The sequence below is a fragment of the Calonectris borealis genome, chromosome 11, assembly GCF_964195595.1.
Source record: "Calonectris borealis chromosome 11, bCalBor7.hap1.2, whole genome shotgun sequence".
In the NCBI taxonomy this organism is placed as follows: Eukaryota; Metazoa; Chordata; class Aves; order Procellariiformes; family Procellariidae; genus Calonectris; species Calonectris borealis.
In genome coordinates, this window is record NC_134322.1 from 25,686,813 (window position 1) to 25,702,711 (window position 15,899).

Below are 15,899 nucleotides of genomic sequence, written 5' to 3' on the forward strand. Positions count from 1 at the left end.
CGAGGAACAAAACCAGAGTCCGAGGAACCAAACCAGCGCCCGAGGAAGAAAACCAGAGCCCAAGGAATAAAACCAGAGCTGGAGGAACAAAAACAGAGCCCGAGGAACAAAAACAGAGCCCGAGTAATAAAACCAGAGTTAGAGGAACAAAACCAGAGCCCAAGGAATTAAACCAGATGCTGAGGGAGAAAACCAGAGCCCGAGGAACAAAACCAGAGGATGAGTAACAAAACCAGATGTCGAGGAACAAAACCAGAGACCGAGGAACAAAAGGAGGGCCCGAGGAATAAAACCAGGTGTCGAGGAACAAAACCAGAGTCCGAGGAATAAAACCAGAGCCAGAGGAACAAAACCAGTGTCCGAGGAACCAAACCAGAGCCCAAGGAATAAAACCAGAGCTGGAGGAACAAAAACAGAGCCTGAGGAACAAAAACAGAGCCCGAGTAATAAAACCAGAGTTAGAGGAAAAAAACCAGAGCCCAAGGAATTAAACCAGATGCTGAGGGAGAAAACCAGAGCCCGAGGAACAAAACCAGAGGATGAGTAACAAAACCAGATGTCGAGGAACAAAACCAGAGACCGAGGAACAAAAGGAGGGCCCAAGGAATAAAACTAGGTGTCGAGGAACAAAACCAGAGCCCGAGGAACAAAACCAGAGCCAGAGGAACAAAACCAGTGCCCGAGGAAAATAACCAGTGCCCAAGGAATAAAATGAGAGCTAGAGAAACAAAACCAGAGCCCGAGGAACATAACCAGAGCTCAAGGAACAAAACCAGAGGCCGAGGAAGAAAACCAGAGCTCAAGGAATAAAACCAGAGTCCGAGGAAGAAAACCAGAGCCCAAGGAAAAAAAACAGAGGCCGAGGAAGAAAACCAGAGTCCGAGGAACCAAACCAGCGCCCGAGGAAGAAAACCAGAGCCCAAGGAATAAAACCAGAGCTGGAGGAACAAAAACAGAGCCCGAGGAACAAAAACAGAGCCCGAGTAATAAAACCAGAGTTAGAGGAACAAAACCAGAGCCCAAGGAATTAAACCAGAAGCTGAGGGAGAAAACCAGAGCCCGAGGAACAAAACCAGAGGATGAGTAACAAAACCAGATGTCAAGGAACAAAACCAGAGACCGAGGAACAAAAGGAGGGCCCGAGGAATAAAACCAGGTGTCGAGGAACAAAACAAGAGTCCGAGGAATAAAACCAGAGCCAGAGGAACAAAACCAGTGTCCGAGGAAGAAAACCAGAGCCCAAGGAATAAAACCAGAACTGGAGGAACAAAAACAGAGCCTGAGGAACAAAAACAGAGCCCGAGTAATAAAACCAGAGTTAGAGGAACAAAACCAGAGCCCAAGGAATTAAACCATAAGCTGAGGGAGAAAACCAGAGCCCGAGGAACAAAACCAGAGGATGAGTAACAAAACCAGATGTCGAGGAACAAAACCAGAGACCGAGGAACAAAAGGAGGGCCCGAGGAATAAAACCAGGTGTCGAGGAACAAAACCAGAGCCAGAGGAACAAAACCAGTGCCCGAGGAAAATAACCAGTGCCCGAGGAAAATAACCAGTGCCCGAGGAATAAAACGAGAGCTAGAGAAACAAAACCAGAGCCCGAGGAACAAAATTAGAGCCTGAGGAACAAAACCAGAGCCCGAGGAACAAAACCAGAGCTGGAGGAACAAAACCAGAGCCCAAGGAACAAAACCAGAGCTCAAGGAAGAAAACCAGAGGCCAAGGAAGAAAACCAGAGTCTGAGGGAAAAACCCACTACCTGAGGAAGTAAACCAGAGCCCGAGGAACAAATCCAGAGCCTAAGGAACAAAACCAGAACCCGAGGAACAAAACCATAGAACGAGGAACATAAGGAGAGCCCGAGGGACAAAATGAGAGTACGAGGAACAAAACCAGAGCCCGAGGAATATAACCAGATGTCGAGGAACAAAACCAGAGCCCGAGGAACAAAACCAGAGTCCGTGGAACTACACTAGAGCCTGAGGAACAAAACCAGAGCCCGAGGAACAAAATCAGAGCCCAAGGAACAAAACCAGAGCCCGAGGAACAAAACCAGAGCCCAAGGAAAAAAAACAGAGGCCGAGGAAGAAAACCAGAGCCCGCGGAACAAAACCAGAGCCCAAGGAACTAATCCAGAGGGCAAGGAAGAAAACCAGAGCCTGAGGAACAAAACCAGAGCCCAAGGAACAAAACCAGATGTCGAGGAAAAAAAGAGAGTCCGAGGAATAAATCCAGAGCCTGAAGAATAAAACCAGAGCCCAAGGAATTAAACCAGATGCTGAGGGAGAAAACCAGAGCCCGAGGAACAAAACCAGAGGATGAGTAACAAAACCAGATGTCGAGGAACAAAACCAGAGACCGAGGAACAAAAGGAGGGCCCAAGGAATAAAACCAGGTGTCGAGGAACAAAACCAGAGTCCGAGGAACAAAACCAGAGCCAGAGAAACAAAACCAGTGCCCGAGGAAAATAACCAGTGCCCGAGGAAAATAACCAGTGCCCGAGGAATAAAACACGAGCTAGAGAAACAAAACCAGAGCCCGAGGAACAAAACTAGAGCCTGAGGAACAAAACCAGAGCACGAGGAAGAAAACCAGAGGCCAAGGAAGAAAACCAGAGTCTGAGGGAAAAACCCAGTACCTGAGGAAGTAAACCAGAGCCCGAGGAACAAATCCAGAGCCTAAGGAACAAAACCAGAGCTCGAGGAACAAAACCAGAGCCCCAGGAACAATTCCAGAGCCCAAGGAAGAAAACCAGAACCCAAGGAACAAAACCATAGACCGAGGAACAAAAGGAGAGCCCGAGGGACAAAATGAGAGTCCGAGGAACAAAACCAGAGCCCGAGGAATAAAACCAGATGTCGAGGAACAAAACCAGAGCCCGAGGAACAAAACCAGTGTCCGTGGAACTACACTAGAGCCCGAGGAACAAAACCAGAGCCCGAGGAACAAAATCAGAGCCCAAGGAACAAAACCAGAGCCCGAGGAACAAAACCAGAGCCCAAGGAAAAAAAACAGAGGCCGAGGAAGAAAACCAGAGCCCGAGGAACAAAACCAGAGCCCAAGGAACTAATCCAGAGGGCAAGGAAGAAAACCAGAGCCTGAGGAACAAAACCAGAGCCCAAGGAACAAAACCAGATGTCGAGGAAAAAAAGAGAGTCCGAGGAATAAATCCAGAGCCTGAAGAATAAAACCAGAGCCCGAGGAACAAAACCAGAGTCCGAGGAACCAAACCAGCGCCCGAGGAAGAATACCAGAGCCCAAGGAATAAAACCAGAGCTGGAGGTACAAAAACAGAGCCCGAGGAACAAAAACAGAGCCCGAGTAATAAAACCAGAGTTAGAGGAACAAAACCAGAGCCCAAGGAATTAAACCAGAAGCTGAGGGAGAAAACCAGAGCCCGAGGAACAAAACCAGAGGATGAGTAACAAAACCAGATGTCGAGGAACAAAACCAGAGACCGAGGAACAAAAGGAGGGCCCGAGGAATAAAACCAGGTGTCGAGGAACAAAACCAGAGCCAGAGGAACAAAACCAGTGCCCGAGGAAAATAACCAGTGCCCGAGGAAAATAACCAGTGCCCGAGGAATAAAACACGAGCTAGAGAAACAAAACCAGAGCCCGAGGAACAAAATTAGAGCCTGAGGAACAAAACCAGAGCCCGAGGAACAAAACCAGAGCTGGAGGAACAAAACCAGAGCCCAAGGAACAAAACCAGAGCTCAAGGAAGAAAACCAGAGGCCAAGGAAGAAAACCAGAGTCTGAGGGAAAAACCCAGTACCTGAGGAAGTAAACCAGAGCCCGAGGAACAAATCCAGAGCCTAAGGAACAAAACCAGAGCTCGAGGAACAAAACCAGAGCCCCAGGAACAAATCCAGAGCCCAAGGAAGAAAACCAGAACCCGAGGAACAAAACCATAGACCGAGGAACAAAAGGAGAGCCCGAGGGACAAAATGAGAGTCCGAGGAACAAAACCAGAGCCCGAGGAATAAAACCAGATGTCGAGGAACAAAACCAGAGCCCGAGGAACAAAACCAGAGTCCGTGGAACTACACTAGAGCCCGAGGAACAAAACCAGAGCCCGAGGAACAAAATCAGAGCCCAAGGAACAAAACCAGAGCCCGAGGAACAAAACCAGAGCCCAAGGAAAAAAAACAGAGGCCGAGGAAGAAAACCAGAGCCCGAGGAACAAAACCAGAGCCCAAGGAACTAATCCAGAGGGCAAGGAAGAAAACCAGAGCCTGAGGAACAAAACCAGAGCCCAAGGAACAAAACCAGATGTCGAGGAAAAAAAGAGAGTCCGAGGAATAAATCCAGAGCCTGAAGAATAAAACCAGAGCCCGAGGAACAAAACCAGAGTCCGAGGAACCAAACCAGCGCCCGAGGAAGAAAACCAGAGCCCAAGGAATAAAACCAGAGCTGGAGGAACAAAAACAGAGCCTAAGGAACAAAAACAGAGCCCGAGTAATAAAACCAGAGTTAGAGGAACAAAACCAGAGCCCAAGGAATTAAACCAGATGCTGAGGGAGAAAACCAGAGCCCGAGGAACAAAACCAGAGGATGAGTAACAAAACCAGATGTCGAGGAACAAAACCAGAGACCGAGGAACAAAAGGAGGGCCCGAGGAACAAAACCAGGTGTCGAGGAACAAAACCAGAGTCCGAGGAACAAAACCAGAGCCAGAGAAACAAAACCAGAGCCCAAGGAAAAAAAACAGAGGCCGAGGAAAAAAACCAGAGCCCGAGGAACAAAACCAGAGCCCAAGGAACTAATGCAGAGGGCAAGGAAGAAAACCAGAGCCTGAGGAACAAAACCAGAGCCCAAGGAACAAAACCAGATGTCGAGGAAAAAAAGAGTCCGAGGAATAAATCCAGAGCCTGAAGAATAAAACCAGAGCCCGAGGAACAAAACCAGAGTCCGAGGAACCAAACCAGCGCCCGAGGAAGAAAACCAGAGCCCAAGGAATAAAACCAGAGCTGGAGGAACAAAAACAGAGCCCGAGGAACAAAAACAGAGCCCGAGTAATAAAACCAGAGTTAGAGGAACAAAACCAGAGCCCAAGGAATTAAACCAGATGCTGAGGGAGAAAACCAGAGCCCGAGGAACAAAACCAGAGGATGAGTAACAAAACCAGATGTCGAGGAACAAAACCAGAGACCGAGGAACAAAAGGAGGGCCCGAGGAATAAAACCAGGTGTCGAGGAACAAAACCAGAGTCCGAGGAATAAAACCAGAGCCAGAGGAACAAAACCAGTGTCCGAGGAACCAAACCAGAGCCCAAGGAATAAAACCAGAGCTGGAGGAACAAAAACAGAGCCTGAGGAACAAAAACAGAGCCCGAGTAATAAAACCAGAGTTAGAGGAAAAAAACCAGAGCCCAAGGAATTAAACCAGATGCTGAGGGAGAAAACCAGAGCCCGAGGAACAAAACCAGAGGATGAGTAACAAAACCAGATGTCGAGGAACAAAACCAGAGACCGAGGAACAAAAGGAGGGCCCAAGGAATAAAACTAGGTGTCGAGGAACAAAACCAGAGCCCGAGGAACAAAACCAGAGCCAGAGGAACAAAACCAGTGCCCGAGGAAAATAACCAGTGCCCGAGGAATAAAATGAGAGCTAGAGAAACAAAACCAGAGCCCGAGGAACATAACCAGAGCTCAAGGAACAAAACCAGAGGCCGAGGAAGAAAACCAGAGCTCAAGGAATAAAACCAGAGTCCGAGGAAGAAAACCAGAGCCCAAGGAAAAAAAACAGAGGCCGAGGAAGAAAACCAGAGTCCGAGGAACCAAACCAGCGCCCGAGGAAGAAAACCAGAGCCCAAGGAATAAAACCAGAGCTGGAGGAACAAAAACAGAGCCCGAGGAACAAAAACAGAGCCCGAGTAATAAAACCAGAGTTAGAGGAACAAAACCAGAGCCCAAGGAATTAAACCAGAAGCTGAGGGAGAAAACCAGAGCCCGAGGAACAAAACCAGAGGATGAGTAACAAAACCAGATGTCAAGGAACAAAACCAGAGACCGAGGAACAAAAGGAGGGCCCGAGGAATAAAACCAGGTGTCGAGGAACAAAACAAGAGTCCGAGGAATAAAACCAGAGCCAGAGGAACAAAACCAGTGTCCGAGGAAGAAAACCAGAGCCCAAGGAATAAAACCAGAACTGGAGGAACAAAAACAGAGCCTGAGGAACAAAAACAGAGCCCGAGTAATAAAACCAGAGTTAGAGGAACAAAACCAGAGCCCAAGGAATTAAACCATAAGCTGAGGGAGAAAACCAGAGCCCGAGGAACAAAACCAGAGGATGAGTAACAAAACCAGATGTCGAGGAACAAAACCAGAGACCGAGGAACAAAAGGAGGGCCCGAGGAATAAAACCAGGTGTCGAGGAACAAAACCAGAGCCAGAGGAACAAAACCAGTGCCCGAGGAAAATAACCAGTGCCCGAGGAAAATAACCAGTGCCCGAGGAATAAAACGAGAGCTAGAGAAACAAAACCAGAGCCCGAGGAACAAAATTAGAGCCTGAGGAACAAAACCAGAGCCCGAGGAACAAAACCAGAGCTGGAGGAACAAAACCAGAGCCCAAGGAACAAAACCAGAGCTCAAGGAAGAAAACCAGAGGCCAAGGAAGAAAACCAGAGTCTGAGGGAAAAACCCACTACCTGAGGAAGTAAACCAGAGCCCCAGGAACAAATCCAGAGCCTAAGGAACAAAACCAGAACCCGAGGAACAAAACCATAGAACGAGGAACATAAGGAGAGCCCGAGGGACAAAATGAGAGTACGAGGAACAAAACCAGAGCCCGAGGAATATAACCAGATGTCGAGGAACAAAACCAGAGCCCGAGGAACAAAACCAGAGTCCGTGGAACTACACTAGAGCCTGAGGAACAAAACCAGAGCTCGAGGAACAAAATCAGAGCCCAAGGAACAAAACCAGACCCCGAGGAACAAAACCAGAGCCCAAGGAAAAAAAACAGAGGCCGAGGAAGAAAACCAGAGCCCGAGGAACAAAACCAGAGCCCAAGGAACTAATCCAGAGGGCAAGGAAGAAAACCAGAGCCTGAGGAACAAAACCAGAGCCCAAGGAAAAAAACCAGATGTCGAGGAAAAAAAGAGAGTCCGAGGAATAAATCCAGAGCCTGAAGAATAAAACCAGAGCCCAAGGAATTAAACCAGATGCTGAGGGAGAAAACCAGAGCCCGAGGAACAAAACCAGAGGATGAGTAACAAAACCAGATGTCGAGGAACAAAACCAGAGACCGAGGAACAAAAGGAGGGCCCAAGGAATAAAACCAGGTGTCGAGGAACAAAACCAGAGTCCGAGGAACAAAACCAGAGCCAGAGAAACAAAACCAGTGCCCGAGGAAAATAACCAGTGCCCGAGGAAAATAACCAGTGCCCGAGGAATAAAACACGAGCTAGAGAAACAAAACCAGAGCCCGAGGAACAAAACTAGAGCCTGAGGAACAAAACCAGAGCACGAGGAAGAAAACCAGAGGCCAAGGAAGAAAACCAGAGTCTGAGGGAAAAACCCAGTACCTGAGGAAGTAAACCAGAGCCCGAGGAACAAATCCAGAGCCTAAGGAACAAAACCAGAGCTCGAGGAACAAAACCAGAGCCCCAGGAACAATTCCAGAGCCCAAGGAAGAAAACCAGAACCCAAGGAACAAAACCATAGACCGAGGAACAAAAGGAGAGCCCGAGGGACAAAATGAGAGTCCGAGGAACAAAACCAGAGCCCGAGGAATAAAACCAGATGTCGAGGAACAAAACCAGAGCCCGAGGAACAAAACCAGTGTCCGTGGAACTACACTAGAGCCCGAGGAACAAAACCAGAGCCCGAGGAACAAAATCAGAGCCCAAGGAACAAAACCAGAGCCCGAGGAACAAAACCAGAGCCCAAGGAAAAAAAACAGAGGCCGAGGAAGAAAACCAGAGCCCGAGGAACAAAACCAGAGCCCAAGGAACTAATCCAGAGGGCAAGGAAGAAAACCAGAGCCTGAGGAACAAAACCAGAGCCCAAGGAACAAAACCAGATGTCGAGGAAAAAAAGAGAGTCCGAGGAATAAATCCAGAGCCTGAAGAATAAAACCAGAGCCCGAGGAACAAAACCAGAGTCCGAGGAACCAAACCAGCGCCCGAGGAAGAATACCAGAGCCCAAGGAATAAAACCAGAGCTGGAGGTACAAAAACAGAGCCCGAGGAACAAAAACAGAGCCCGAGTAATAAAACCAGAGTTAGAGGAACAAAACCAGAGCCCAAGGAATTAAACCAGAAGCTGAGGGAGAAAACCAGAGCCCGAGGAACAAAACCAGAGGATGAGTAACAAAACCAGATGTCGAGGAACAAAACCAGAGACCGAGGAACAAAAGGAGGGCCCGAGGAATAAAACCAGGTGTCGAGGAACAAAACCAGAGCCAGAGGAACAAAACCAGTGCCCGAGGAAAATAACCAGTGCCCGAGGAAAATAACCAGTGCCCGAGGAATAAAACACGAGCTAGAGAAACAAAACCAGAGCCCGAGGAACAAAATTAGAGCCTGAGGAACAAAACCAGAGCCCGAGGAACAAAACCAGAGCTGGAGGAACAAAACCAGAGCCCAAGGAACAAAACCAGAGCTCAAGGAAGAAAACCAGAGGCCAAGGAAGAAAACCAGAGTCTGAGGGAAAAACCCAGTACCTGAGGAAGTAAACCAGAGCCCGAGGAACAAATCCAGAGCCTAAGGAACAAAACCAGAGCTCGAGGAACAAAACCAGAGCCCCAGGAACAAATCCAGAGCCCAAGGAAGAAAACCAGAACCCGAGGAACAAAACCATAGACCGAGGAACAAAAGGAGAGCCCGAGGGACAAACTGAGAGTCCGAGGAACAAAACCAGAGCCCGAGGAATAAAACCAGATGTCGAGGAACAAAACCAGAGCCCGAGGAACAAAACCAGAGTCCGTGGAACTACACTAGAGCCCGAGGAAGAAAACCAGAGCCCGAGGAACAAAATCAGAGCCCAAGGAACAAAACCAGAGCCCGAGGAACAAAACCAGAGCCCAAGGAAAAAAAACAGAGGCCGAGGAAGAAAACCAGAGCCCGAGGAACAAAACCAGAGCCCAAGGAACTAATCCAGAGGGCAAGGAAGAAAACCAGAGCCTGAGGAACAAAACCAGAGCCCAAGGAACAAAACCAGATGTCGAGGAAAAAAAGAGAGTCCGAGGAATAAATCCAGAGCCTGAAGAATAAAACCAGAGCCCGAGGAACAAAACCAGAGTCCGAGGAACCAAACCAGCGCCCGAGGAAGAAAACCAGAGCCCAAGGAATAAAACCAGAGCTGGAGGAACAAAAACAGAGCCTAAGGAACAAAAACAGAGCCCGAGTAATAAAACCAGAGTTAGAGGAACAAAACCAGAGCCCAAGGAATTAAACCAGATGCTGAGGGAGAAAACCAGAGCCCGAGGAACAAAACCAGAGGATGAGTAACAAAACCAGATGTCGAGGAACAAAACCAGAGACCGAGGAACAAAAGGAGGGCCCGAGGAACAAAACCAGGTGTCGAGGAACAAAACCAGAGTCCGAGGAACAAAACCAGAGCCAGAGAAACAAAACCAGAGCCCAAGGAAAAAAAACAGAGGCCGAGGAAAAAAACCAGAGCCCGAGGAACAAAACCAGAGCCCAAGGAACTAATGCAGAGGGCAAGGAAGAAAACCAGAGCCTGAGGAACAAAACCAGAGCCCAAGGAACAAAACCAGATGTCGAGGAAAAAAAGAGTCCGAGGAATAAATCCAGAGCCTGAAGAATAAAACCAGAGCCCGAGGAACAAAACCAGAGTCCGAGGAACCAAACCAGCGCCCGAGGAAGAAAACCAGAGCCCAAGGAATAAAACCAGAGCTGGAGGAACAAAAACAGAGCCCGAGGAACAAAAACAGAGCCCGAGTAATAAAACCAGAGTTAGAGGAACAAAACCAGAGCCCAAGGAATTAAACCAGATGCTGAGGGAGAAAACCAGAGCCCGAGGAACAAAACCAGAGGATGAGTAACAAAACCAGATGTCGAGGAACAAAACCAGAGACCGAGGAACAAAAGGAGGGCCCGAGGAATAAAACCAGGTGTCGAGGAACAAAACCAGAGTCCGAGGAATAAAACCAGAGCCAGAGGAACAAAACCAGTGTCCGAGGAACCAAACCAGAGCCCAAGGAATAAAACCAGAGCTGGAGGAACAAAAACAGAGCCTGAGGAACAAAAACAGAGCCCGAGTAATAAAACCAGAGTTAGAGGAAAAAAACCAGAGCCCAAGGAATTAAACCAGATGCTGAGGGAGAAAACCAGAGCCCGAGGAACAAAACCAGAGGATGAGTAACAAAACCAGATGTCGAGGAACAAAACCAGAGACCGAGGAACAAAAGGAGGGCCCAAGGAATAAAACTAGGTGTCGAGGAACAAAACCAGAGCCCGAGGAACAAAACCAGAGCCAGAGGAACAAAACCAGTGCCCGAGGAAAATAACCAGTGCCCGAGGAATAAAATGAGAGCTAGAGAAACAAAACCAGAGCCCGAGGAACATAACCAGAGCTCAAGGAACAAAACCAGAGGCCGAGGAAGAAAACCAGAGCTCAAGGAATAAAACCAGAGTCCGAGGAAGAAAACCAGAGCCCAAGGAAAAAAAACAGAGGCCGAGGAAGAAAACCAGAGTCCGAGGAACCAAACCAGCGCCCGAGGAAGAAAACCAGAGCCCAAGGAATAAAACCAGAGCTGGAGGAACAAAAACAGAGCCCGAGGAACAAAAACAGAGCCCGAGTAATAAAACCAGAGTTAGAGGAACAAAACCAGAGCCCAAGGAATTAAACCAGAAGCTGAGGGAGAAAACCAGAGCCCGAGGAACAAAACCAGAGGATGAGTAACAAAACCAGATGTCAAGGAACAAAACCAGAGACCGAGGAACAAAAGGAGGGCCCGAGGAATAAAACCAGGTGTCGAGGAACAAAACAAGAGTCCGAGGAATAAAACCAGAGCCAGAGGAACAAAACCAGTGTCCGAGGAAGAAAACCAGAGCCCAAGGAATAAAACCAGAACTGGAGGAACAAAAACAGAGCCTGAGGAACAAAAACAGAGCCCGAGTAATAAAACCAGAGTTAGAGGAACAAAACCAGAGCCCAAGGAATTAAACCATAAGCTGAGGGAGAAAACCAGAGCCCGAGGAACAAAACCAGAGGATGAGTAACAAAACCAGATGTCGAGGAACAAAACCAGAGACCGAGGAACAAAAGGAGGGCCCGAGGAATAAAACCAGGTGTCGAGGAACAAAACCAGAGCCAGAGGAACAAAACCAGTGCCCGAGGAAAATAACCAGTGCCCGAGGAAAATAACCAGTGCCCGAGGAATAAAACGAGAGCTAGAGAAACAAAACCAGAGCCCGAGGAACAAAATTAGAGCCTGAGGAACAAAACCAGAGCCCGAGGAACAAAACCAGAGCTGGAGGAACAAAACCAGAGCCCAAGGAACAAAACCAGAGCTCAAGGAAGAAAACCAGAGGCCAAGGAAGAAAACCAGAGTCTGAGGGAAAAACCCACTACCTGAGGAAGTAAACCAGAGCCCCAGGAACAAATCCAGAGCCTAAGGAACAAAACCAGAACCCGAGGAACAAAACCATAGAACGAGGAACATAAGGAGAGCCCGAGGGACAAAATGAGAGTACGAGGAACAAAACCAGAGCCCGAGGAATATAACCAGATGTCGAGGAACAAAACCAGAGCCCGAGGAACAAAACCAGAGTCCGTGGAACTACACTAGAGCCTGAGGAACAAAACCAGAGCCCGAGGAACAAAATCAGAGCCCAAGGAACAAAACCAGACCCCGAGGAACAAAACCAGAGCCCAAGGAAAAAAAACAGAGGCCGAGGAAGAAAACCAGAGCCCGAGGAACAAAACCAGAGCCCAAGGAACTAATCCAGAGGGCAAGGAAGAAAACCAGAGCCTGAGGAACAAAACCAGAGCCCAAGGAACAAAACCAGATGTCGAGGAAAAAAAGAGAGTCCGAGGAATAAATCCAGAGCCTGAAGAATAAAACCAGAGCCCAAGGAATTAAACCAGATGCTGAGGGAGAAAACCAGAGCCCGAGGAACAAAACCAGAGGATGAGTAACAAAACCAGATGTCGAGGAACAAAACCAGAGACCGAGGAACAAAAGGAGGGCCCAAGGAATAAAACCAGGTGTCGAGGAACAAAACCAGAGTCCGAGGAACAAAACCAGAGCCAGAGAAACAAAACCAGTGCCCGAGGAAAATAACCAGTGCCCGAGGAAAATAACCAGTGCCCGAGGAATAAAACACGAGCTAGAGAAACAAAACCAGAGCCCGAGGAACAAAACTAGAGCCTGAGGAACAAAACCAGAGCACGAGGAAGAAAACCAGAGGCCAAGGAAGAAAACCAGAGTCTGAGGGAAAAACCCAGTACCTGAGGAAGTAAACCAGAGCCCGAGGAACAAATCCAGAGCCTAAGGAACAAAACCAGAGCTCGAGGAACAAAACCAGAGCCCCAGGAACAATTCCAGAGCCCAAGGAAGAAAACCAGAACCCAAGGAACAAAACCATAGACCGAGGAACAAAAGGAGAGCCCGAGGGACAAAATGAGAGTCCGAGGAACAAAACCAGAGCCCGAGGAATAAAACCAGATGTCGAGGAACAAAACCAGAGCCCGAGGAACAAAACCAGTGTCCGTGGAACTACACTAGAGCCCGAGGAACAAAACCAGAGCCCGAGGAACAAAATCAGAGCCCAAGGAACAAAACCAGAGCCCGAGGAACAAAACCAGAGCCCAAGGAAAAAAAACAGAGGCCGAGGAAGAAAACCAGAGCCCGAGGAACAAAACCAGAGCCCAAGGAACTAATCCAGAGGGCAAGGAAGAAAACCAGAGCCTGAGGAACAAAACCAGAGCCCAAGGAACAAAACCAGATGTCGAGGAAAAAAAGAGAGTCCGAGGAATAAATCCAGAGCCTGAAGAATAAAACCAGAGCCCGAGGAACAAAACCAGAGTCCGAGGAACCAAACCAGCGCCCGAGGAAGAATACCAGAGCCCAAGGAATAAAACCAGAGCTGGAGGTACAAAAACAGAGCCCGAGGAACAAAAACAGAGCCCGAGTAATAAAACCAGAGTTAGAGGAACAAAACCAGAGCCCAAGGAATTAAACCAGAAGCTGAGGGAGAAAACCAGAGCCCGAGGAACAAAACCAGAGGATGAGTAACAAAACCAGATGTCGAGGAACAAAACCAGAGACCGAGGAACAAAAGGAGGGCCCGAGGAATAAAACCAGGTGTCGAGGAACAAAACCAGAGCCAGAGGAACAAAACCAGTGCCCGAGGAAAATAACCAGTGCCCGAGGAAAATAACCAGTGCCCGAGGAATAAAACACGAGCTAGAGAAACAAAACCAGAGCCCGAGGAACAAAATTAGAGCCTGAGGAACAAAACCAGAGCCCGAGGAACAAAACCAGAGCTGGAGGAACAAAACCAGAGCCCAAGGAACAAAACCAGAGCTCAAGGAAGAAAACCAGAGGCCAAGGAAGAAAACCAGAGTCTGAGGGAAAAACCCAGTACCTGAGGAAGTAAACCAGAGCCCGAGGAACAAATCCAGAGCCTAAGGAACAAAACCAGAGCTCGAGGAACAAAACCAGAGCCCCAGGAACAAATCCAGAGCCCAAGGAAGAAAACCAGAACCCGAGGAACAAAACCATAGACCGAGGAACAAAAGGAGAGCCCGAGGGACAAACTGAGAGTCCGAGGAACAAAACCAGAGCCCGAGGAATAAAACCAGATGTCGAGGAACAAAACCAGAGCCCGAGGAACAAAACCAGAGTCCGTGGAAATACACTAGAGCCCGAGGAAGAAAACCAGAGCCCGAGGAACAAAATCAGAGCCCAAGGAACAAAACCAGAGCCCGAGGAACAAAACCAGAGCCCAAGGAAAAAAAACAGAGGCCGAGGAAGAAAACCAGAGCCCGAGGAACAAAACCAGAGCCCAAGGAACTAATCCAGAGGGCAAGGAAGAAAACCAGAGCCTGAGGAACAAAACCAGAGCCCAAGGAACAAAACCAGATGTCGAGGAAAAAAAGAGAGTCCGAGGAATAAATCCAGAGCCTGAAGAATAAAACCAGAGCCCGAGGAACAAAACCAGAGTCCGAGGAACCAAACCAGCGCCCGAGGAAGAAAACCAGAGCCCAAGGAATAAAACCAGAGCTGGAGGAACAAAAACAGAGCCTAAGGAACAAAAACAGAGCCCGAGTAATAAAACCAGAGTTAGAGGAACAAAACCAGAGCCCAAGGAATTAAACCAGATGCTGAGGGAGAAAACCAGAGCCCGAGGAACAAAACCAGAGGATGAGTAACAAAACCAGATGTCGAGGAACAAAACCAGAGACCGAGGAACAAAAGGAGGGCCCGAGGAACAAAACCAGGTGTCGAGGAACAAAACCAGAGTCCGAGGAACAAAACCAGAGCCAGAGAAACAAAACCAGAGCCCAAGGAAAAAAAACAGAGGCCGAGGAAAAAAACCAGAGCCCGAGGAACAAAACCAGAGCCCAAGGAACTAATGCAGAGGGCAAGGAAGAAAACCAGAGCCTGAGGAACAAAACCAGAGCCCAAGGAACAAAACCAGATGTCGAGGAAAAAAAGAGTCCGAGGAATAAATCCAGAGCCTGAAGAATAAAACCAGAGCCCGAGGAACAAAACCAGAGTCCGAGGAACCAAACCAGCGCCCGAGGAAGAAAACCAGAGCCCAAGGAATAAAACCAGAGCTGGAGGAACAAAAACAGAGCCCGAGGAACAAAAACAGAGCCCGAGTAATAAAACCAGAGTTAGAGGAACAAAACCAGAGCCCAAGGAATTAAACCAGATGCTGAGGGAGAAAACCAGAGCCCGAGGAACAAAACCAGAGGATGAGTAACAAAACCAGATGTCGAGGAACAAAACCAGAGACCGAGGAACAAAAGGAGGGCCCGAGGAATAAAACCAGGTGTCGAGGAACAAAACCAGAGTCCGAGGAATAAAACCAGAGCCAGAGGAACAAAACCAGTGTCCGAGGAACCAAACCAGAGCCCAAGGAATAAAACCAGAGCTGGAGGAACAAAAACAGAGCCTGAGGAACAAAAACAGAGCCCGAGTAATAAAACCAGAGTTAGAGGAAAAAAAACCAGAGCCCAAGGAATTAAACCAGATGCTGAGGGAGAAAACCAGAGCCCGAGGAACAAAACCAGAGGATGAGTAACAAAACCAGATGTCGAGGAACAAAACCAGAGACCGAGGAACAAAAGGAGGGCCCAAGGAATAAAACTAGGTGTCGAGGAACAAAACCAGAGCCCGAGGAACAAAACCAGAGCCAGAGGAACAAAACCAGTGCCCGAGGAAAATAACCAGTGCCCGAGGAATAAAATGAGAGCTAGAGAAACAAAACCAGAGCCCGAGGAACATAACCAGAGCTCAAGGAACAAAACCAGAGGCCGAGGAAGAAAACCAGAGCTCAAGGAATAAAACCAGAGTCCGAGGAAGAAAACCAGAGCCCAAGGAAAAAAAACAGAGGCCGAGGAAGAAAACCAGAGTCCGAGGAACCAAACCAGCGCCCGAGGAAGAAAACCAGAGCCCAAGGAATAAAACCAGAGCTGGAGGAACAAAAACAGAGCCCGAGGAACAAAAACAGAGCCCGAGTAATAAACCAGAGTTAGAGGAACAAAACCAGAGCCCAAGGAATTAAACCAGAAGCTGAGGGAGAAAACCAGAGCCCGAGGAACAAAACCAGAGGATGAGTAACAAAACCAGATGTCAAGGAACAAAACCAGAGACCGAGGAACAAAAGGAGGGCCCGAGGAATAAAACCAGGTGTCGAGGAACAAAACAAGAGTCCGAGGAATAAAACCAGAGCCAGAGGAACAAAACCAGT